The following is a 22,722-nucleotide window of genomic DNA, read 5'->3' as shown; positions in this document are numbered from 1 at the left end:
ACTCTGTGTGTGTGTGTGTGTGTGTGTGTGTGTGTGTGTATCTGTGTGTGTGTTATTAGTTACTTCCTGATGCTGTGATAAAACATGGACTCTCTGTGTGTGTGTGTATGTGTGTGTGTGTGTATCTGTGTGTGTGTGTATTAGTTACTTTCTGATGCTGTGATAAAACATGGACTCTGTGTGTGGTTTTGTGTGTGTGTGTGTGTCTATATTGGTTACTTCCTGATGCTGTCATAAAACATGAACTCTGTGTGTGTGTGTATTAGTTACTTGCTGATGTTGTGATAAAACATGGACTCTGTGTGTGTGTATGTGTGTTTGTTTGTTTGTATGTGTATGTGTGTGTCTGTAGTGGTTACTTCCTGATGCTGTGATAAAACATGAACTCTGTGTGTGTGTGTATGTGTGTGTGTATTAGTTACTCTGTGTGTGTGTGTGTGCATTAGTTAGCTGTGATAAAACATGGACTCTGTGTGTGTGTGTGTGCATTAGTTACTCTGTGTGTGTGTGTGTGTGCATTAGTTACTCTGTGTGTGTGTGTGTGTATTAGTTAGCTGTGATAAAACATGGACTCTGTGTGAGTGTGTGTATGTGTATGTGTGTGTGTGTATTAGTTACTTGCTGATGCTGTGATAAACCATGGCCTGAAATGAACCTGGACAAAGAAAAGGTTCATTTGGCTTACTCCTCCATGTCACAGCTCGTCATTGAGGGAAGTAAGGAAAGGAACTCTAGACCGAAGCTTAAAGCAGAAATCTTGACTCACTGGCTTACTCTCCATGGCTTGTTCACGTTGCTTTTTTATAGAATCAAGGACCACCTGCCTGAGCATGGCTCCATCCACAGTGGTCTGGGTTCTTCCTCATCAATCATTAACCAAGAAAATGCCCCAAAGATAGGTCCACAGGCCAGTCTTATGGAGAAAGTTCATCATTTGAGGTTTCTCTCCCCTAGTGACTCTAGTTTCTGTTGAGGTGATAAAAAACCACCAATACAGTATGGAAATATCCCAGCAATCCTTACGGTTATAGCAAGCGAGTGTGGTTACTACTTCACTTGGATATTTCCTTTCAAGTTCATGTCTAAAAAAATTCTTACATGGGCAAGGCATGCTCCATTAGTTCCTTGTGTTCTTGAGGCTATCTGGAGTGAAACTTGGGATTTGTCTAACAGGTAACCCTTGTGGAGTCAGCATCGTGATGAAGGATTGGTGGCCGTGGGTAGGGAAAGTTCTATGTTTTCATGAAGATCAATGATGACCGTGACGGACATTTGGGACCAAGACTCCATGAACTACTTGCAGAACAGAGCTTGCCCAGAGCAGTTGCTGAACCATGTCTACCAACCCTCTAGCTACTTAATGAATGGGTATCTGCCTTGACACACCTATTCTGAATCAACTCTTGTGGGACAGCCCGAAAAATGGCAGTTTGAGCCTACAATGCTGAGTGTTTTTTTTTTTTGTTTTTTTTTTTAACACAACCAAAAAAGGTCAAATATTTGCTGAGACTGTGTAAGAGAATGCCTGGCTCAGCATTCGCCAATCAAACACTGAAGCAACTGCAAGGCACCCTCAGCCACGCCGTGCAGACCGAAGCTGAAGATGTGCTCATGTTCTTAGCCTAATCTGACGGGTAGCGAGAGGTGGGCAGATGGTCAGTGTGTCAATCACAGCATTATAAATACAACGGGAGAATGTCCACAGTTCCGTGAGGACAGACAACAGAGAGACATAACTCGGCCCAGGAGTGCCTGGGAAATATCTGAAGTAAGGCAGCTTTTGATCAGGGTTTTGGCCTAAAACCATTAGTAGGAGGAACCCAGGTAGAGAGGTGAACAGTGCAGTCAGACCACTAGACATCAGGCTTCCTCCTTCCCGGGCCCAGCATTTTTAACGACCCCGCTGGGCCATCTCCGTGCAATGTGTGCATCTAGAAGAATGAGGTAGAGTGGGAACCGAAGGACACACAGCCCCAGCTGTGCTGTCTGCCATCAGGCACACTGGTCAAGGAGACTGAGCTGTACTTTTATTACATGTAAACAGGAGGGGCTGGACCATGTGATCTCTGGGCTCCTTTCTAGTGCTAACTGTTGAGCATGGTGAGAATCTCCAAGGGGAACAATCAGGACTACAGCCTACAGGATCAGCTGCGAAAGGATCCGCAGGGCCAGGGGCTTCTCCCTGACTGCCATGTGTAAATGAAGTTGTGTCACTAAATGTCGGTGTGCCCAGCAGCCAGGATGGTTGGAAAGACTTTAAAACAAGGAACAGCCTTGTCCATACCTAAAAAATGCCTCTTTCCCGTCCTTGTCTGACCTAGTTCCAAAACAACTCCATCTTTTCTCAAAACTTAGACTTTAGCTTAAATGATGGAAACGGAGAAGCTACACTGTAGAGAGAACATCTTGTGTGTTGTATGGATGCGTCACCTGCCAATTAAAAAGCCTATGGCTTACGGCTTAAGCAGGAAATAGAGGGTGAGACACTGAGAGAAGAAAGAATTCTGGGTGAGGAGGCAGAGATATGTGACTAGCCAAACACATGGTACTTGAACACAGTGACCAGCCATGTGGCAGAACGTAGGCTAGAATAAATGGGATATGTTAAGTAATAGCTAGTCAGGGAACAGCCTAGCTATATGCCCAACGTATCTGTAAATATATTTTGAGTCTGAGTCTTATTTCTGGGAACATGGGCTTGAGAGGCAGAACTGGAAATAACTTCAATTTCTAAGTTATCTTAACTTCAGTCTTCCTAAATTATCAAGCAATTGATCTAAGGATCTGAGTCCTCCTGTCTTGGGGAATAGTTACACCAACTTAGCTTTACATACCCAAGTCCTCTTCCAAAAGCAAGGCTCAATTTCTATCAACAGCTTCCAAGAGCAACGATATCACTACCATCAGTGGAAACATTCCGTCGTCCTGGGTAGAGCCTAGTCATTCTGTTCCCCTACATCCTGCAAAAGCTCTAACCCTGTCCTTAATAGGACAGGCTCCTTACTCACTGCTACCAAAGTATTGGTCATTTAGTACAGTACACTAACCCCTTCAATAACTTAACAAATGGAAATACAGTCTGTGCATGAAACAGCGATTCAAGATGCCAGCTAATGCTTGTTTTGGTGAAGCCCCAAGGTCTGTGTTACGGACGGAGAAGTTATTTTAAGTCCAGAATCCTGGCCAATTTTTTTTTCTTTTGCAAAGTAGTATTTTATGTACTATCTTTCTCTACATGTAATACCTGAGTAATGCCATACTTATTTTTTAAAACAGCAAAAATTATACTAATAAGTATACATTATTCTTACTACTTAGAAATAGTAAGTGCTCAGTGGACCAAAGTAGTAAAATTATAGGGACATTCTTAGGAGACATTTGGCAAGTATGAAGATTACACTAAAAGGTTACTTCTTCTACATTGATTAATTCCCCACCTATTAGCCATCTTAAATTCAAAATATCCAATGAAATCTCATAGTCAGAAGCATGACCTGAAGATATTCTGTGACACTACTAGACAATTATGCAAGATGCTTATAGTTGAGAATATATATGTCACTTTCCTTTTATATATCGAGACAACAGAACTTAGACACAAAACGCCTCAGAATTCAAGTTAAGACTCTATCAACAGGTTAACTTTAGCAAACGTTAAAAATCCACTTCACAGTCTGTCCTGGGATCCTCTTCCTGGAAGTGATCCTCAAACTACAGCATCTGTAAGAGTCAGCGAGGGAGCTGTTCTGCAAGGAAGATGTCTGGGCTCCGCTCCAGAGACTGTGATTCATCAGTCTGAGCACAGACAGAACACAGTCTTTAATGACTGCAGGGGTTCAGGTGCCCTAAGGCTAAGAGCATTTAGAGAAGAGGAAAAGACTGCCCTACGGATTCAGTGCCAGCAGAAATGCTTGCTGAGAAACCTACCTTACCATTAAGCCAACCTCAAATCTCAGGAATAAGGCGCACTTGGTTCTCATGCAGATAAAAGCAGAACTCAAACCCTCTGGTTTTGTATGTAACTCTTCACCACCATCACCACCACCCCCAATCAGAGAAATGGAAATGTTAGATCCATAATTAAAAAGGTCAAATTCCTGAGATGCCCTTGGAAGTAAATGTTTTGCTTCTTATACTATGTACATAGTTTTTCAAGGCACTTTAGAACAGGAAGGGTTGGGATGAGAGGGCAGGGTAGGGGAGGAAATATGGTGAGGGGCAGCTAACACTAAGGCCTTTTGAAAATGCTGTATGAAAACATACTATGGTGGTCTAAATGGAGATTCCCTACAATGTCAGAACAAACAGCTCAACTAGACATCAAATGCAATGAAATAAAACCCCAGTACTAGAAATGGATTGCATCTTTTGAGCTGTTGGTCAATGGTATTGCATAGGCCCTCCTCCTCTAAACATTTTAAGTTATTTCCAATGTTCTTGATTACCATCCAGAACTTGCTGGTAAGACACTGTTGCTGAAGACATCATATACTTTAGTCCTAGAGCACAGAGAAATCTCCCTGGTACTTAACTGGAAGCTTCATCCTTTCTGGGATGACTATTCACAGTGTTGGAAGATACTATGCATACGACTGAAGGAGAAAAGGAATCATGAATCTCACTCAGCTATGCACCCTGGGGGTTACAATAATGATCTGCCCAGCAAAATATATCTACTAATACAAACATGGCATGAATGTTATGGAAATAGCCAATCACTTTTTAAGGTTGGATTTGATGGGTTTAAGGCCTGTTCTACAAGATGACACAGTCAATAAGGCCAGAAGCCTATGGCTACATAGAGTATGGGTCCTATGGTAAAATCCACTATTACTTTGCCAAAGGGATGAGTCCCATGCTTTATAACTATACTCACTGACTAGTGCATGGCTTGTAATAGTAACAGAAAACTGCAACTTCATTGAACAGAAAATAAAAAAAACTTCAAAATTCTTAGCCCTAGCAGGTTGTACTTCATATTTTTGAAAAATGTATGTGTGTGTGTAACAAAAAATAGTAAGAAAAACAGACCATGGGCTTGAAAGAAATCAAGGAGGAGTATATGGGAGGGTTTGGAGGGAGAAAGGGAAGGAGAATATGATGAAATCCTATTATAATCTCAAAATAAAATAATGAAAAATTTAAAAAAGGGAGCCATTTTATCACGTAAATACACGGTAAATACAATGGAAGGGAAGACAGCAGATCTAAAATGTTATCTTCCATGGTCTCCTAAGTTTCTTACACAATGCAGTCAACTGTGTGCTTTCTTAACTTTGTTTAGTTCTGACATTCTTGTGACAACTATAACCTTTTTAAAATGAACACATTTTTTAAAAGTGTTCAGCCCTAAATGGAATGTCTGTTTCAACCCCTCCCCTGAGAGTTCAAGGGTCTATATGGAAGAGGGGGCACAAACATTGTAAGAGGCAGAAGTGATGGATGACTTCAAGGACATAGTGTTTTCTAGACACAACATGGCAGACACACATATGAGATTACAGAGATTGTGTCAGCATGTACAAGACCTGAACAAGGCTCAAGCCAGATAAAATCCCAGCATGGAGGAGGGGAGGTGGGCATGAAGCCCATCTCCAACTGAGGAGCTGTTGATATATGATCACTGTGGGAGAGGGAGAGTCAGTTTTCTTCAATGAGTGACATCTAATATACTGCCCATAGTCCAAAGTAGGCTCCATGCCTAGGAGCAGTCGCTCAGTACAAACTGGACTAGATCAACTAGAGGAAAGAGGGAGGGAGGGAGGGAGGGAGGGAGAGGTAGAGAAGAAGGAGGGAGTGAAAGAATAGAGACATAAGGTGGATGGTATGGAGGTGGGAAAGAATTTGGGAGAGGGAGATGAATATAATCAAATACATTGTATGAGATTCTCAAAGAATAAGTAAAAACATTTAAAAAGTAAGGAAAGTGAAAAAAAGGAAAGAAGGGGAAAATCTAAGAAAGATAATATTTATTCCTCACACAGTGAATGAACTGGGCTGTACACATTGACTAATTTTAGGGTTCCCTTCAGAAAGCATGCTTCAGCTAAGCCTGACACACTGAGCAGCAATTGCATAGAAAGAATTGGGCTCCTTTTGTGTCCTCAAACATCCTGCAGAATGCAGAAGGATGGTCTTAACCCAAAATAAATTATGAAATGGAACTGCATCCCTGTGAGAGCTGTATTCTTTGTTAGTCAACAGTATATCCTCTAAGAACCTACAAGTATGCCTGGTCTTCACCATTGCACTTCACTTCATGATTTTTATTAAACTGCTCTCCCATGCAGTTCCCAAATAATAAACACAAAAGTGGGGCATAGTTCTCTACCAGAAGAAATGCAGAATAATAAGGGTGGTATCAAGTTTCAAAGCTAGTCTAAGGGGGAAAAAAAGAGATTCTGAATCAACCTCCTCTCAAGGACAGAATAGAACCTTTTGTCTTTAGAACACCCTACAACTAACTTTGCCCATATCTTTGCTTTCCTCTAGATTAGGAAGTATCAGTAGTTTTTATGCACACTGGCTACCAACACAAATTAGTCACAAAGCTTGTATAAATTTCTATAGGGATGTGTACAAAGGCATTTTGTAAAATAAACAAATCTAGCAAGAAATAATTGGTGACATTCTCACTAATTTACAAACCACTTATGTTTGAAAGGAGCAATGCCTGCTGTTCAAACCCTGCTTTGTCAATTACCAGTTATGTCATCAAGGGCAAAGGAGTTGGCACAACTAAGCACATGACCAAGGGGAAAGGCTGGCAACACAGAGAAGCCTCAGCAGGCAGAGGCCATAAGGCCTGAGGACCTATCAGTAAGAAGAGTCCTGAGGGATAAAGGACCCTGGGGCCAGCAATGGAGGAGAGAGGAATGGAAGAGTCCCCAAACTGTCAAGCTGTAAGAATGGCCCCAGGGTTCGCAGACCACAGGTGCTAGCTAAGCCCCCGTCTTATTTTCAGTGTACATTTAAAATCTCATAATCTGAGTAATGAGATTATTTATCGCCTTTATAAATTAGAAGAGTCTACAAACATCCCTACTATTATTACAGTAATTAAGAATGCTAGTTACAGGCAAGGAACTATAGACAACTAGGAATACTGAGAGTGGAATAGTCTTCCAAGGGAAGCCCCGCTCCCAACTGATTATCTAATACCAAGTTGTCAGCCCCGAAATTATAATGTGTGTGTGTGTGTGTGTGTGTGTGTGTGTGTGTGTGTAACATACAGAATGAAAAAACTGTAGTCATATTTAGGAAATATACTGAAACATAAATAATATGTATTTATATATAATATATAACAATAATTAAAGAAAAAGGCATGAATTTGAGAAAAAGAAAGGTATGTACATGAAGGGTTTGGAGAGGGGAATGATGTAATTATATTTTAATTTCAAAAAAATAGAAAATGTTAAGCAGTATTTTTTTTTAAATGTCAGTAATAATTTAGAGTACTTGCTGTCTAGCTAGGAATGTTTTAATGAGCTTATTTAACCTTTGCACCCACCAACAGGGTAAAGATTCATCTCTACAAATGAGGAAACTGGAGACCGAGAAAGGTGAAGAAACTTGCACAAGACTTTACAGGTGGTTGAAGAGGACAGCGCTGCAGGAGAGACTCGTTCCAGCAACACTTCAGAGGAGCCTGACACAGGAGCTGGGCTTAGGCTATTTTCCTTCCCTGGGAGATCAGTAACAGAGAGCTAGGCATGCGAAGGTTTTTCCCAACCCTTGAAAAGAACAGGTTTAGCCTGCTGCTAAGCCATTGAACCCAGCTTCAGTATCATTAATCCTTCATGGGTAAGTAACTGTGGAATATGCTCCATGGGCAATGCAAACACCATGTCAGCAATGGGCACAGGCTTCAAGTAACATTACAGGAGAGTCATTTCTCAGCAGCTCCGGTGTTCTCTGTGTGTACAACTTTGTCTCTTTTTGTTTCAACTATGGATAAATGCCAAACATCATGAAATTCACTGAGCCCTCTGAGGTCCAAAAAAATCTGTTATTGCAGCAAATACTTTTCCTGGAATGTGGGCAAAGGCAGGAAGAGGAGGTAACCTAGGGCAGACATTTCATTCAAGCCTAACTCAAGATGGCTCCTTACCTCGTGTTTCACATCTTATCTTAAGACACTCTACCCCTAGACTCTCCTCTCTGCATCCCATCACCACCACCCCCACTCCCATTAGAAAAGGAAACCCTTCCTTCACAGGCAGCCTGCCTCAAAGTCAGCATTACCCACTTCCCCTGACAAGCAGGCTCCACCGCCTCTGTCCACTCCCCTCTGCCCTCCTCACCCACACTTCAATGTTCTGCAGGAGCTGTCTGAGATAAAACCACTGGTGACCTTTCACTGGACAGCTCTGGCTTTGCTCTGACTTGACTTTGTGCTACATCGGATGCTGTTGGCCTCCAGCCCCCATGAAACATCCTTGGGAGGATACTGAACTATTACCTCTGCCTCTTGAGTGACCTTGTTTCTTAAATTGACTCCCCCCACTTTAAGTCCTTCAAATGTTATGTTTTTCCTTCAATTAGCAGCACTTGTATGAATTTGGGGACGAGGGGATAGGGTTCTAGGTAACTCTTGTTCCTGAAGCATGGGAAACCATTAAAGAAAAAAAAAAGAAGAAAAGGCAGAAAAGAAAAAGAAGGAGCAATAATAGTGGGTAAAGTGCTTGCCATGTTTAACGTGAGGGCCTTAATTCCGATTTCTAGCATTCATCTAAAAAGCCAGTTTACTAGCATGTGCCTATATTCCCAGAGCCAGGGAGGAAGATCAGCCTCAAGTAGAAAGTAGCATCAGGGAGCCCCACGCCAATGAGAGAGCCCTGCACGTGCACACGCACACGCACGCACACACACACACACACACACACACACACACACACACACACACACACACGGGCAATTGCCGGGAGCCCCAGGCCAATGAGTCTGGAAATATGTTATAGAGATAAATTATTATAAATAGTTTTCCTCAGAGGAAGTCAGTTTCTTTAATTGTCTCATTCCTTCAGGACACAATGTCAAAGCTATTTAGCCCCAAACTACTCCTTTTGGTCATTTAGGTCCAATGGAAACATTTTCTCTACAGAACACAGAAAGGCATTTCTGTAAAGCAATTAATATCTCCTCTTTTGCCCTAGTGAAAGCAGTAGCTCTGGAGCCTGGGTCATTTCCTGTTGGTTTAATATTAAATAACACAAGCCTCCTCTACCCTCATGTCGTGAGCCCCAAATGTTCCTACAGGCATGGAAAATGTTTGTGCCAGGACATATGACAAAGGAAAAAAACTTTAACTTGTGGAAGACAGACAGGGGTTCGTATGGTTTCAGGACACAGATTCTCCTTAACACTGCCCATATTCTAAAATGAAGGACTGGCCCTTGGGCCCACTACTGCTTCCCAGAGGTTTCACGCCGACTGTCTAGGTGCCACGATTAAAGGCAAAAGCATATCCTTGAAGGGCTAAATGTAGGCTGGCAGACTGTGATGCACTCAAGCCAAGTCTAACAGAGAAGAAAGGCTTAATATCACATATTAAATCTTCGTCAGAGTGGTGCTGGCAGTATACAAGACACACGGAGTTTTCCCTCCGGGGAGTAATCGTCTTTTGTGGTCTGAGGAGGGCTGAGCTTCGCATGGGGACTTCTTCACTGCTTCGGAGGGTTCACTGTCAGGCATCGGAACTCAGCATAGCAGGCTGACGGTGGGGTGAACGCTCTGCCGCAGGCAGCGCACCCTCAACTTCATGTCACTGGGCTATCTCTAGACCTGGGTGTTTGCCAGTCCTTTAGCAGTGATCCAAGGTTCTGGGAAACTTCCCAGCACCCCATGAAGTCCCAAGCAGGGGGAGTGTTTAATGCAGCATCATCAGTACAAAGATAATAGGTACAAAGACAGAACTAAGAAATGGTTTTTGTTTCTGTGTGGGACAGAGTGACCTCCTGTGACCAACTCATTCATATAGGGGCAATTCTTGTCCTACAGTCTGCATCGGAGTTTGCCCTCACCTTGCTCAGCTACCCAGGATTCAGCAGTACTATCAGACCAAAATGCCCATCCACAAGTTGAGCATGTTTTCGTAAGCCTCTGCCTCGAAGAACTGGCTCTACTTCTTCAGGCAGCAACCTTGCTATTGTAACAGCATGACCTCAGTAAAAATGCAATTAAATCTATGACCAGTAACTCGGTGAATTGACTAGCCACAGACCAAACCAAGCTGAAGGATGGATGAATGGAGCTGGTTTTGAAGGGGGTCAGAAGAAAGAACAGAGGAGCTACAGACAGGAAGGAAGATAAAAATAACAAACTAAAACCAGTAAGGAGTCGGGCCACACTGAAAGTTCAAAGTTGGAGACTGAGGAAATGTCAACCTGCTCTTCTAAAGGCACAGGCCCAGGACGGCAAGAGACAAAAGCCAAAGCAAGGGAACTGAGCCCTTCTGGAACTCCGAGGGCACACACTTAGGTGGTAGGAGGTGACCCCATAGTTCAACCGTCCATCACTTCAAATGAGGTTCTCTTCTCCAAATTATCAGAGACACTGCACTGCACTTAAGGCAATTTCTTTTCTTGGATCTATTGGGGCTTCAGTGCAGATGATACATCTTGTTTAAGCAACTCTCCTTGTTTAACTTCAAGAACTCTTAGTGCAGTACACACTGGGGAGTGAAGCAATTAGAAATTTTGTATTTACAGTGACTCTGCCAGCTGAACTTAATTGCCCAAAGAAGGTTACACTTTTCAAACAGATACCTTTTAACACTAGTTTAAACTTTTTAAATGAAAAACAAAAACTACCAAAGGCTTGTTGTAGGAAAAAAAGCTCTTTCAGTTAAACGAGTACAGTGTGGAAGCAGTAAAGACAGAAAATAACAATTTATTTTCTATTTCTCCTGACTTCAAACATAATTCCATGACACAGAAAATTCCAGTTAAGAGTATGGTGAATAAAAAGAACTTCATTGCATTTATCAGATATGAACATTTAATAATTTATAAAGGTCTATTTCACCTAAGTATGAAAATATTTGCAATAATTTCTAACTGGAAAACATGAAAATTTAAAACCTTTTTGGCCATGCATGCTGGTGTCTGCCTATCATGCCAGAACTTAGGAGACTGAGGCAAGATGGCACGTTTGAGCCAACCCGGTCTATAACTACACAGCAAGGCCCTCTCAGAACAATTCTAACCAGCCTATGAAGAGAGGAACAGAACAGTTGGTAAAATGTTTGCCACACACACAAGGATCCTTGGAAACCCAGAAGAAAAGCTGGTGCCATGATGCAGGGCCGAGATCCCACCACTTCTATTATGCAGATTAATTGCATTAAGCACAGTACAGGGGGATCCTTGGAGTTCATTGGTCGAACTAGCCCAGGAATGAGCTCCAGTTTCAGGGGAAGATGCTGTCTCAAAACAAAACAAAACAAAACAAAACAAAAACAAAACAGTAGAAGGAAACTGAGGAAGACACCTAATGTCACATATGCGCGCACACACACACACACACACACACACACACACACACAGTATTTATGTGCATACACACGTAAACAAAAACACATCAAAACCCCCAACCTATTAAATATTTAACTTTCTACATCTGCAATTCACATGTGATTTTTCAGTGTTATTAAGGGCTTTTAATGTCAATATTTGTCTTAAAGAGAAAGAAAAAAATGTCAATCTCATTTTTCCCCCCATGGTACAACCTTTTGTCTAACTTTCTTCTGCTTCTTGAGGGTCTCATTTGAAAACAGAGAAACTGTCAATCATGTGTCCATATCTCCAGATATGAAAGCCTGAGCGCTCAGAAACTGGAATCATCCTGAAGAAATGTCTTCTCACCATATGGAAGCAATCCTCTAAATATCCCCCTGCTCCTTCTAGTTCTGCAACTTTGTCAGACAAGAAGTAATCTGCATAAAGTAATAAAGTACATGCTTCCAGCCATCAGTTTCCTCCTCCTTCACAGCATAGAACAAATGATGTCAGCTGAGAGCAGGGTAGAGGTCAGCCTCCCTGGGTCATTTGAAAAAAATCATCAGTGTTTATTCAAGACTCTGACTTCATAACCAGGAGTCGTTTTCTGGATTCTTCATGAGCTACCTACTAAAAAAGGATTTATCCTAAAAGGTTAGGTAATACAGGCTGCTAACTGGACATAGCTCATAGCACCATAAACAGAGCAACAATTCAGCGGCCACCCAGGCCTCAGACATGACCCTGGAAACCATCTAACAGCCTCAGGAAGGGAGGATGATCCAGAACGATGATAAACTTGCCTAGTGTGAGCAAAGAGACCAGTGATCTGAAAACCCAGATGTCCTGTGTATTCTGGAGGTCTGTCCTGGAAGAACAGATTCTACCCTACCGAAATGTACAGTCCACCAGGAGCAAATGAGGGATGTTAAGTAACCAGTCACATGTTGAAACTTGAGATACGTACTAAGGTAAAGAATGGAGTATTCTATGTGTGTAAAGGGGAAATATAAGCTTTGACATTAGATCAAAGTACACTGAATATAGTATATGTAACAGAAATACTGTTCTCCAAACTATGTGTGTTTGTGTGGGAAGGTAGGGAGCAAGGGAAGGTGGGGAAGAGAGAGAGAGAATGAGAACTGGATAAAATATATTTTCTTCCATCACCCATGGTACAAACCTTTGAAAGCTACCATTAAAGATCAAATTAAGGTTTGGAGTAGGAGGTACCAACAGATTATCTCTGAGGATGGGATGTTGTGAGCCCAAAGCTTCCAAGGGGCAGGGTGAGAAACACATGTGGTATCAGTTCTCTAGATTCAGGCCACATGATGTATAAGTGCTATATACCCTATACCTCATTGGAAGCCCTTGAACGGGAGTCATAGGAAGAGGCGAAAGGAGCCCAGAGGTTGACCTAAAAGTGGCACTCTTAGGATGCCCAGGGACTCTTGAGATGAAACAGTGTTAGTCAGCAAGTAATGAATGTCAGGGTGCTGATAGGATCCTCTGCATCTGAAACTCAAATTGGTGAAACAGAGAGACCAGAACTCAACTCTGAGAACTAGGACATGTCTTTCACCACGTCATGTCTTCTGAGATTAAAAAAAAAAAAACCCAAATAACCAAACATCAACAACAAAAACCCAGGAACGCGTGCTCAGTGGGTTTGCAGGGTGGGGCCTAATGTTAGCAACCCTCAGGGTCAGGAATGTGCCCTGGTCATGCAGGGTCAGATGGAAATGGAGATGTATTTGTTACTCAGAAATGCAGACATGGAACTTCCCACTAGCCCAAACATTCTCATCTTAAAAACTCTAGCTTCTTGCATTATTTCCCTGATTGTGCCCCTGGAGACTACACAGTAGTGTTGTTAAGTATTTGTTCTAGTCTAATGATGTGATAGGGCAAAGGTTAGTTGTAAACACATTTTTTGTTGTTGTTGTTATTCACAGCCAAGACTGCATTTACTTTTCTTTTTCTTTCTTTCTTTCTTTCTTTCTTTCTTTCTTTCTTTCTTTCTTTCTTTCTCTCTTTCTTTCTTTTTTTTTGGTAAGTTTTTTTTAAAATTTTTTTATTAGATTTTTTTTTTTATTAACATTTCAAATGTTATTCCCTTTCCTCATTTACCCTCTGAAAACCTCCTATCACATCCATCCTACCCCTGTGCTCACTAACCCACCCACTCTTGCTTCCCTGTCCTGGCATTCCCCTACACTGGGGCAACAAGCATTCATAGGACCAAGGGTCTCTCCTCTCATATGTGGCTGAAGTCATGGGTCCCTGCATGTGTACTCTTTGGTTGGCAGTTTAGTCCCTGGGAGCTCTGGGGGTACTGGTTGGTTCATATTGTTGTTCCTCCTATGGGGCTGCAAACCCCTTCAGCTCCTTAGATCCTTTCCCTAGCTCCTCCATTGGGGACCCTGTGCTCAGTTCAATGGTTAGCTGAGAGCATCCACCTCTGTATTTGTCAGGCACTGGTAGAGCCTCTGAGGAGACAGGAATAACAGGCTTCTGTCAGTAAGCCCTTGTTGGCATCCACAATAGTGTCTGCATTTGGTGACTGTATATGGGATGGATCCCCAGGTGGGACAGTCTCTTGATGGCCTTTCCTTAAGTTTCAGCTCCATACTTTGTCTCTGTATCTCCTCCCATGGGTATTTTGATGCCCCTTCTAAGAAGGACCAAGCATTCACACTTTGGTCTTTCTCCTTCTTCTTGAGCTTCATGGGGTCTGTGAATTGTATCTTGGGTATTCTGAACTTTTGGGCTAATAGCCACTTATCAGTGAGTGCATGGTACTGTGTGTTCTTTTGTGATTGGGTTACCTCACTCAGGATGATATTTTCTAGTTCCATCCTTTGCCTAGGAATTTCATGAATTCATCATTTTTTTTTTTTTTTTTTTTTTTTTTTTTTTTTTTTTTGTTTTTTGTTTTTTGAGACAGGGTTTCTCTGTATAGCTCTGGCTGTCCTGGAACTCACTCTGTAGACCAGGTTGGCCTCGAACTCAGAAATCCGCCTCTCTCTGCCTCCCAAGTGCTGGGATTAAAGGCGTGAGCCACCACCGCCCGGCTAAATTCATCATTTTTAATAGCTGAGTAGTACTCCATTGTGTAGATGTACCACATTTTCTGTATCTATTTCTTTGTTGAGAGACATCTGGGTTGTTTCTAGTTCCTGGCTATTATAAATAAGGTTGCTATGAACATAGTGGAGCATGTGTCCTTATTACATGTTGGAACATCTTCTGGACATATGCCCAGGAGTGGAATAGCTGGGTCTTCAGGTAGTACTATGTCCAATTTTCTGAGGAACTGCCAAACTGATTTCCAGAGTGGTTGTACCAGCTTGCAATCCTACCAGCAATGGAGGAGTGTTCCTCTTTCTCCACATCCTTGACAGCATCTGTTGTCACCTGAGTTTTTTATTTTAGTCATTTTGACTGGTGTGAGGTGGAATCTCAGGGTTGTTTTGATTTGCATTTCCCTGATGACTAAGGATGTTGAACATTTCTTTAGGTGCTTCTCAGCCATTTGGTATTCCTCAGTTGAGAATTCTTTGTTTAGCCCTGTACCCCATTTTTTAATAGGGTTATTTGGTTCTCTGGAGTCTGATTTTTTGAGTTCTTTGTATATATTGGATATTAGCCCTCTACCGGATGAAGGATTTTTAAAGATCTTTTCCCAATCTGTTGGTTGCCGTTTTGTCCTAGTGACAGTGTCTTTTGCCTTACAGAAGCTTTGCAATTTTATGAGGTCCCATTTGTCAATTCTTGATCTTAAAGCATAAGCTACTGGTGTTCTGTTCAGGAAAATTTCCCCTGTGTCCATGTGCTCAAGGCTCTTCCCCATTTTCTCTTCTATCAGTTTCAATGTATCTGGTTTTATGTGGAGGTCCTTGATCTACTTGAACTTGAGCTTTGTATAAGGAGATAAGAATGGATCAATTTGTATTCTTCTACATGCTGACCGCCAGTTGAACCAGCACCATTTGTTGAAAATGCTATCTTTTTTCCCATTGGATAGTTTTAGCTCTTTTGTCAAGGATCAAGTGACCATAGGTGTGTGGGTTCATTTCTGGGTCTTCAATTCTATTCCATTGATATACTTACCTGTCTCTGTACCAGTACCATGCAGTTTTTATCACTACCACATGGTCATTTCATTTGATAATGAGAAAGAATTTCACAAAATCCAACAACTCTTCATGAAAAAAGTTTTAGAAAGATCAGGCATTCAAAGCCCATACCTAAACATAGTAAAAGCAATATACAGCAAACCAGTAGCCAACATCAAACCAAATGAAGAGAAACTTGAAGCAATCCCACTAAAATCAGGGACTAGACAAAGCTGCCCACTCTCTCCCTACCTATTCAATATAGTACTCGAAGTCCTAGCCAGAACAATTACACAACAAAAGGAGGCCAAATGGATACAAATTGGAAAGGAAGAAGTCAAAATATCACCATTTGCAGATGATATGACAGTATACTTAAGTGACCCAAAAAATTCCACCATAGAACTCCTACAGCTGATGAACAACCTCAGCAAAGTGGCTAGATATAAAATTAACTCAAACAAATCAGTAGCTTTCCTTTACTCAAAGGATAAACAGGCTGAAAAAGAAATTAGGGAAACAACACCCTTCACAATAATCACAGATAATATAAAATATCTTGTTGTGACTCTAACTAAACAAGTGAAAAATCTGTATGACAAGAACTTCAAGTCTCTGAAGAAAGAAATTGAAGATTTCAGAAGATAGATCTCCCATGCTCATGGATTGGCAGAATTAATATAGTAAAAATGGCCATCTTACCTAAAGCAATCTACAGATTCAATGTAATCCCCATCAAAATTCCAACTTCATAGAGTTAGAAAGAGCAATTTCCAAATTCATGTAGAATAACAAAAAACCCAGGAGAGTGAAAACTATTCTGAACAGTAAAAGAACATTTTGGGGAATCACCATCCCTACCCTCAAGCTGTACTACAGACCAATAGTGATAAAAACTGCACTTGCTTTTCACACAGGAATACAACACCATCAACTGGAGACAAAGCATTCAAATACAAGCGTGTATGAAGGACACTTCCTATTCAAACCACAAGAGACGGCCACGACAAAAACTCATTTCAGCCAAAAAGTCTGTTGGTCCCAAGGATTTAGATTTTTTTCCCCCAAGGCCCTATTAGGAGAGAACCCTCCAAGATTGCCAGGAGCTGTGAGATTCTCTCGCTCCATTCAGAAAGGACCAAGTCCACCTCTCCCCATCTGAGGTAAAACTGAGTATCTTGTGTCATTTGGAAAGACAACCTCAGCACATGGGTGGCGTATTACTCACTTAAGGAAGGAGGGTCTATTGTGGTGTCCAGCTTCAGGGGCTATAATCCATCAGGGCAGAGAAGGCCAGGCAGAGGAGTCAGAGCCTGGATGGGTACACTTCACCCACAGCCATGAGGCCGAGCATGAAGGGGAAGTGGGGTCAGTCTGTACAACTTTACGGACATCCCCAGTGACCCACTTCCTGTAGCAAGTCTCTACCTCCCAAAGGCTCCACGATCTTCTCAAACACCTGGAGACCAAGTGTTCGGATACAAGAGCCTGTGAAGGGAACTTCCCATTCAAACCACAAGAGACAGCCATGAAAACTCAATTCAGCCAAAAAGTTTGTTTGATTCCTAAAGTTGCTGATAGCAAATACAGTTGTTAAAATAACAGCTTTGGTCCCTCCCTTCCTCCCTCCCTGCCTTTCTCCCTCCCCCTCCTGTGATTGCTTTCTTCTCCCTTCCAAGTGGAACGGAGGCGTCCTCACTTGGGCCCTTCAGCTTGTCAGTCTTCTTGAGTTCTGTGGACTGTATCCTGGGTATTCTGTACTTTTGTCAGCTATCCACTTATTAGTGAGTGCATACCATGCTGGTGGTCCCTGTGGCTGAATTAGGGAAAAGCTGGAAGAAGCTGAGGAGGAGGGCAACCCCATAGGAAGACCAACAATCTCAACTAACCTGGACCTCCTGGATCTCTCAGACACTGAGCCACCAGACAGGCAGCATACACCAGCTGATATGAGGCCCCCAACACATATACAGCAGAGGACTGCCCTGTCTAGACTCAGTCAGAGAAAATGTATCTAACCCCCATGAGACTTGGAGCTCCAGGGAGTGGGGAGGTCTGGTGGAGTTGGGGGTGGGGTGGGGGTGGAGGCATCCTCTTGGAGACAGGAAGTGGGGGAGGTGTGGGATGTGGAACAGTGAGAAGGTGGACCTGGAGGGGGATAAAGCCTCGACTGTTAAAAAAGATTAAAGAATACATTTATATTAAAAAAAAAAATCACAGCTTTGTCTCAGCTACACCTGGGTTTGACTCTAGTGCTCTGTTCAGGTCTTGAGTAGGATGGGATCTCTGCTGGCAAGAAGAATGACGGCATTTATAGCTATTTAGGCTGCTATGAATCATACACTGTAACACACATGCAGGACACACACACACACACACACACAAACAATAAATGTAGGGGTTTTAAGAAAATAATGAACCCGCTCAATGTCTCTATCTGTTTCTTTTTGATGACAAGGATTATAGCCTTGGTTTCTTTCAGTGTTTCCTCATTTAGACTTGGTTTCCCTAGCAGTGAAGACAAAGTACAATTGACCTTTCAGCTGACATTTTCACTTCTCAGTAAAACAGAAAACATTAAAAGTCACAGCTAACAGCTGAGTGTGGTGGATTCACCTGGAATTCCAGATCTTAAGAAAAGAACTGTGAGTTCAAGGCCAACCTGAACATTCTCTCTCTCTCTCTCCCCTTCTCCTCCCCCCTCTCTCTTCCCTCCTTAACAAACAAACAAACACTGGCAGCAACAACCAAAAAACAAAACAAAACAATAAACCCTTTTATTGAGATTTGGGCACTCAACTACAACATCGATGAAGCTGGGGCATGTAAAGCCAGCCTGGGCCACATTCCAAGATTTTATGTCAAAAGGAGGCAGAGGAGGAGGAAGGAGAAGAGGAAAAAAAAAAAAAAAAACAGAGAAAAAGCAAGGTGCAAGCAAGTTGCAGGTGAACTCTCATTTTTGGTAGGCCTAGGTCCCAGTTTCTTCTCCGAGACAATCTGGAGGCTGGCAACCATCCTTCTAAGCTGATCTATCAGGATAAGAACTTACACAAGAACAGACATTTCTCTGAGACAGCTTTGGAAATGAGAAAATGCTACTCCACCTGGAGAGACTGGCCAGAGCTACCGGTAAGATGCACAGCTCTGCAAGCTCTCCATGTTCAGTGGCAAAAGACAACATGAATCAGCAGAGCTACTCGCTGAGAAGACAGAGGCCACCCTTACATGTGGAGAAGCAGACATGATTTAACTTACAGCGAGAGAGAGAAAGGGAGAGTGCGAGGGAGAGATGGAGAGGGAGATGGAGAGACAGGGATAGAGAGAGAGAGAGAGACAGATGCACAGAAAGACACAGAGAAAACTTTCCTTGAATGTAAAATAGTTTGCTAATTTCTTCCTCAGGAGAATTTGATAATTTGTACAACTTTAATAACACTCATTAAAAGCTTTCAAAGTAAGTAACTCCTGGAGTCTCCTATAAACCTCACAGACAGAGCATTATCTCTCTAGTTAACAGATAAGGAACATGGCATTACCTGATATTACCTTGGGTATGGATTTGTTACTGGGGACATGTCTCCATTCAAGTGGGAGATCTGTGAGAACAGGAACTTTCCACACTAAACTAAAACAGTGTTGGCAAACATTGCTGCTCAAGAACGAGGTCTCTCAGAATAAATACGATAACTAAGAACACCATAAAGACATCAGGCTTAAATGGAACCAGTGCACAGCTTTAGTTATGAAAAAGAAATTATGCAAAATTAATTAGTGGTTCTTCTAAGTGATTTGGGCTAGTTCTTTGAGAACTTCATACAATAAAAGTCTGATGTATGCAGCCCATATGTGCCTGGATGAGTAGCCTTCCATGGCAGTGTGGTTGACTCACCCGGGGCTACATTCTTTTGTTTGTTTGTTTGTTTTTGTTTGTTTTTTTGAGACAGGGTTTCTCTGTATAGCCCTGGTTGTCCTGGAACTCACTCTGTAGACCAGGCTGGCTTCGAACTCAGAAATCTGCCTGTCTCTGCCTCCCAAGTGCTGGGATTAAAGGCGTGAGCCACCACCACCCGGCTTGGGGCTACATTCTTAAGGAAAATGGACCCTTCCTCTCCCAGCGCCTATCAACCGCCAAGAGTGCCTGAATTGGGGTGGATCGTCTGCTGCCTGCCTCTTACCATCCTTACTTTTTGCTTTGCTTTTCAAGCTTGAGCTTGAGCAGGTCTTGTGTGTGCTGTCATAACTGGTGTGGGTTCATATGTGTGGATGCCTCTGTTGTGTCCTGAGACATCGTTCCTTGTAGCCACCCACCGCCTCTGGCTTTTGTTTGTCCCACCCTCTTCTGCAATACTCCCTGAGCCCTGGAAAAGGTGGGTGTGACCCAGAGGTCACCTTCAGAGCTGGGTATTCCTAAGTCTACTACTCTATGCAACATGGCCTGAACTAATAGTCACCTGCTACAATAAGGAGCTTTCCTGATGAGGGCTGAGAAACACATTAGTCTACAGGTGTGATGGTAAGTTATTAGGAATCAGTTTAATAACATATCCATTTAACAGAATCATAGTAATGAACTTTCCCCCTAGGGCCTATGACTTGTCGAGTCACAGGTTTTGGATCCCGGCTTTGGGTTTTGTCTTGTGGTGCAGGACTTAAATCCAATCATAAAATGTTTGGTTACTCCCAGGATGCCCATGCTACCATTGCACCAATGGGCATGTCTTGCTATCCCAAGCATGATTGTAGCTCACAAGGCTAAGAGCAGGTTAGATTGACGATTATTCTTCTCCTCTCATATTCTGTATAACTTTGTTCTCTTCGAGCATATATAAGTTGCCTACAAATGTCTACTTTATAGATTCTTGAGAATAGTTAGAATAAATAACTCATACGATGCCCTCTGTGGTGGTTTGAATAGCTATGACTCCATAGATGATGCATGGGTCGGAATGCTTGGCCATAAGGAGTGGCAGTATTTGGAAGTGTGTGGCCTTATTGGAGGACGTGTGGCCTTGTTGGAGGAAGTATGTCACTGTGGAGTCAGGCAAAGCTATGCCCAGTGTGACACACAGTCTCCTTCTGCTGCCTGTAGATGAAGATGTAGAACTCTCAGATCCTTCTCCAGCACCATGTTGGACTGCATGCCACTATGTCCTACTGTGGTGATAATGGACTAAACCTCTGAAACTGTAAGCCAGCCCCAGTTAAATATTTTCCTTTATAAGAGTTGCCATGATCATGGTGTCTCTTCACAGCAATAAAACACAAACTAAGAAACCCTCAAATCGAGCCAAGATTAGCCAGAATAGCATTTGTTTAAAAAGCTGTGGCCACCAGGAAGTTTGAAGAATTAATAGTATTTGTCCAAATTAAAGATATCTTTAGGTTGATGGATTCAATTATCATAACGGTTTCCATTTAAACTTTTGAGGTTAATTTCTTCTTAAAGGTACCTATAAAATAATTATTTTTGGCTCTGTTAGGATGCTGAGGCAGGAAGCTTGTAAGCTTGAGGTGATCCTGGAACTCAGGATGTCAATACACTGGAAATGAAGAATGGAAAAATGTCAAGTAGACAGCCACCACAACATAGGAGGATCTCAGCAGGTGTGGGGGCACAGACCTGCATGTCTCCCAGCATGGAGGAGACTGAGGCGATATAACTGGCTTTTACCCAATAAGTGAGGTAAAACTTAGAGGGGCCAGAACTTTCAAAACATCTTTAAACTTCATGTTAAAAACAAATGCCACACGAGTCCTTCCAAAGGAGGCCAGGACAGCCACACACACCAATGCACACATCCGAACCCAAGAAGCCACTATAGTGCTCATCCTGTGGAATCACTAAAGATGAGAGTAAGGGGGCAAGTGAGCAGGCCTTGGCCTAGGTCTATCTGTGGAGTTGCTATCCTCAGGGCCAGTGACAACATCTCCCTATTAGCTCTGCTCTGTAACATTCCATCTATTTCTATCTCATATGTAAATGCTCACAGCAAGCATGCTGAGTTACTTAAATGGGTCTATCAAACTCTTTTTGTCTTCCATTACTAGAACCATCCAATAAACGTACTTTCAGGAAACTTTAGTTAGGATATCTCTTCCAGTCCCCTGCAATCCTGGGAAATTTAACACCTGAATTTTCATTTTTTTCCTTTAAGTCTCTTCCCACCCAAATTTACTACAAAGTGGAAGCAGTGTGCTTTTATGTTCATGTGTATACATATGCCCATTGTAAATATAAGCTGTGTTTATAAATGAAGTGAAATATTTTTCTTTCTTTCTTTTTTGGCAGGGTCTCACTGCATAGCCCTGGCTGGCCTTGAACTTGGAATCCTCTTGCCTCAACCTCCTGTATGTTGGGATTACAGGTCCATGCCACCACACCTGCTGTATGCGCCTAATGTTGTGGTGGCTGTCATCTTGACATTTTTACATACTTTATTTCCGGTATATTTACACGTCCACATTAACTGACTTCCTGTCTGGATCTACCTCTGAATGTCAGGTGTTCTACACACGACATCCTGCTACATAATGACAGAAAAACCCATCTTACAGGTACCTCACCACTGTGCAGTGCTCCACTCTGCGTAGCAGTTTCATACCTATATCACATGACCCCACTGAGCTGGTAGAGTTATTATCTCTGTTTTCCAGGTGGTATAAAGCAAGTCTGAGAAAAGCCAAGAACTTGCAAGCATTGCCCTGAGTGCCAACGGAGCTGGCAGGAGCGTGTCTGCCTCCCTGGACTCCGACTCAGGGGCCCACACTGTTTTCTGCGGTTGTTACTATCACTGTAGCATCTATCACCAGCTGGGAAGACTAAGCAGCATGTGACTCAACTGTAAGTAAAGTGGGAGTCAGCTGGGCTGGCGAGATGGGTCAGAGGGTAAGAGCACTGTGACTGCTCTTCCAAAGGTCCTGTGTTCAAATCCCAGCAACCACATGGTGGCTCACAACCATCCTTAATGAGATCTGATGCCCTCTTCTTGTGCCTCTGAAGACAGCTACAGTGTACTTATTTATAATAATAATCTTTGGGGCTAACCAGAGCAAGCAGAGGTCCTAAATTCAATTCCCAACAACCACATGAACGCTCACAA

General features: G+C 42.5%; 1 protein-coding gene across 1 annotated transcript in view; it reads right to left on the bottom strand.

Annotated features, from left to right (window-relative positions):
* Dock8 (dedicator of cytokinesis 8) overlaps positions 1 to 22,722 on the bottom strand; it is a 210,216-nt gene that overhangs the window by 166,925 nt on the left and 20,569 nt on the right. The window lies entirely within an intron of this gene.

The sequence above is a fragment of the Mastomys coucha genome, unplaced genomic scaffold (assembly GCF_008632895.1).
Source record: "Mastomys coucha isolate ucsf_1 unplaced genomic scaffold, UCSF_Mcou_1 pScaffold21, whole genome shotgun sequence".
Classification (NCBI taxonomy): Eukaryota; Metazoa; Chordata; class Mammalia; order Rodentia; family Muridae; genus Mastomys; species Mastomys coucha.
This window is presented reverse-complemented; position numbering and strand designations above follow the sequence as displayed.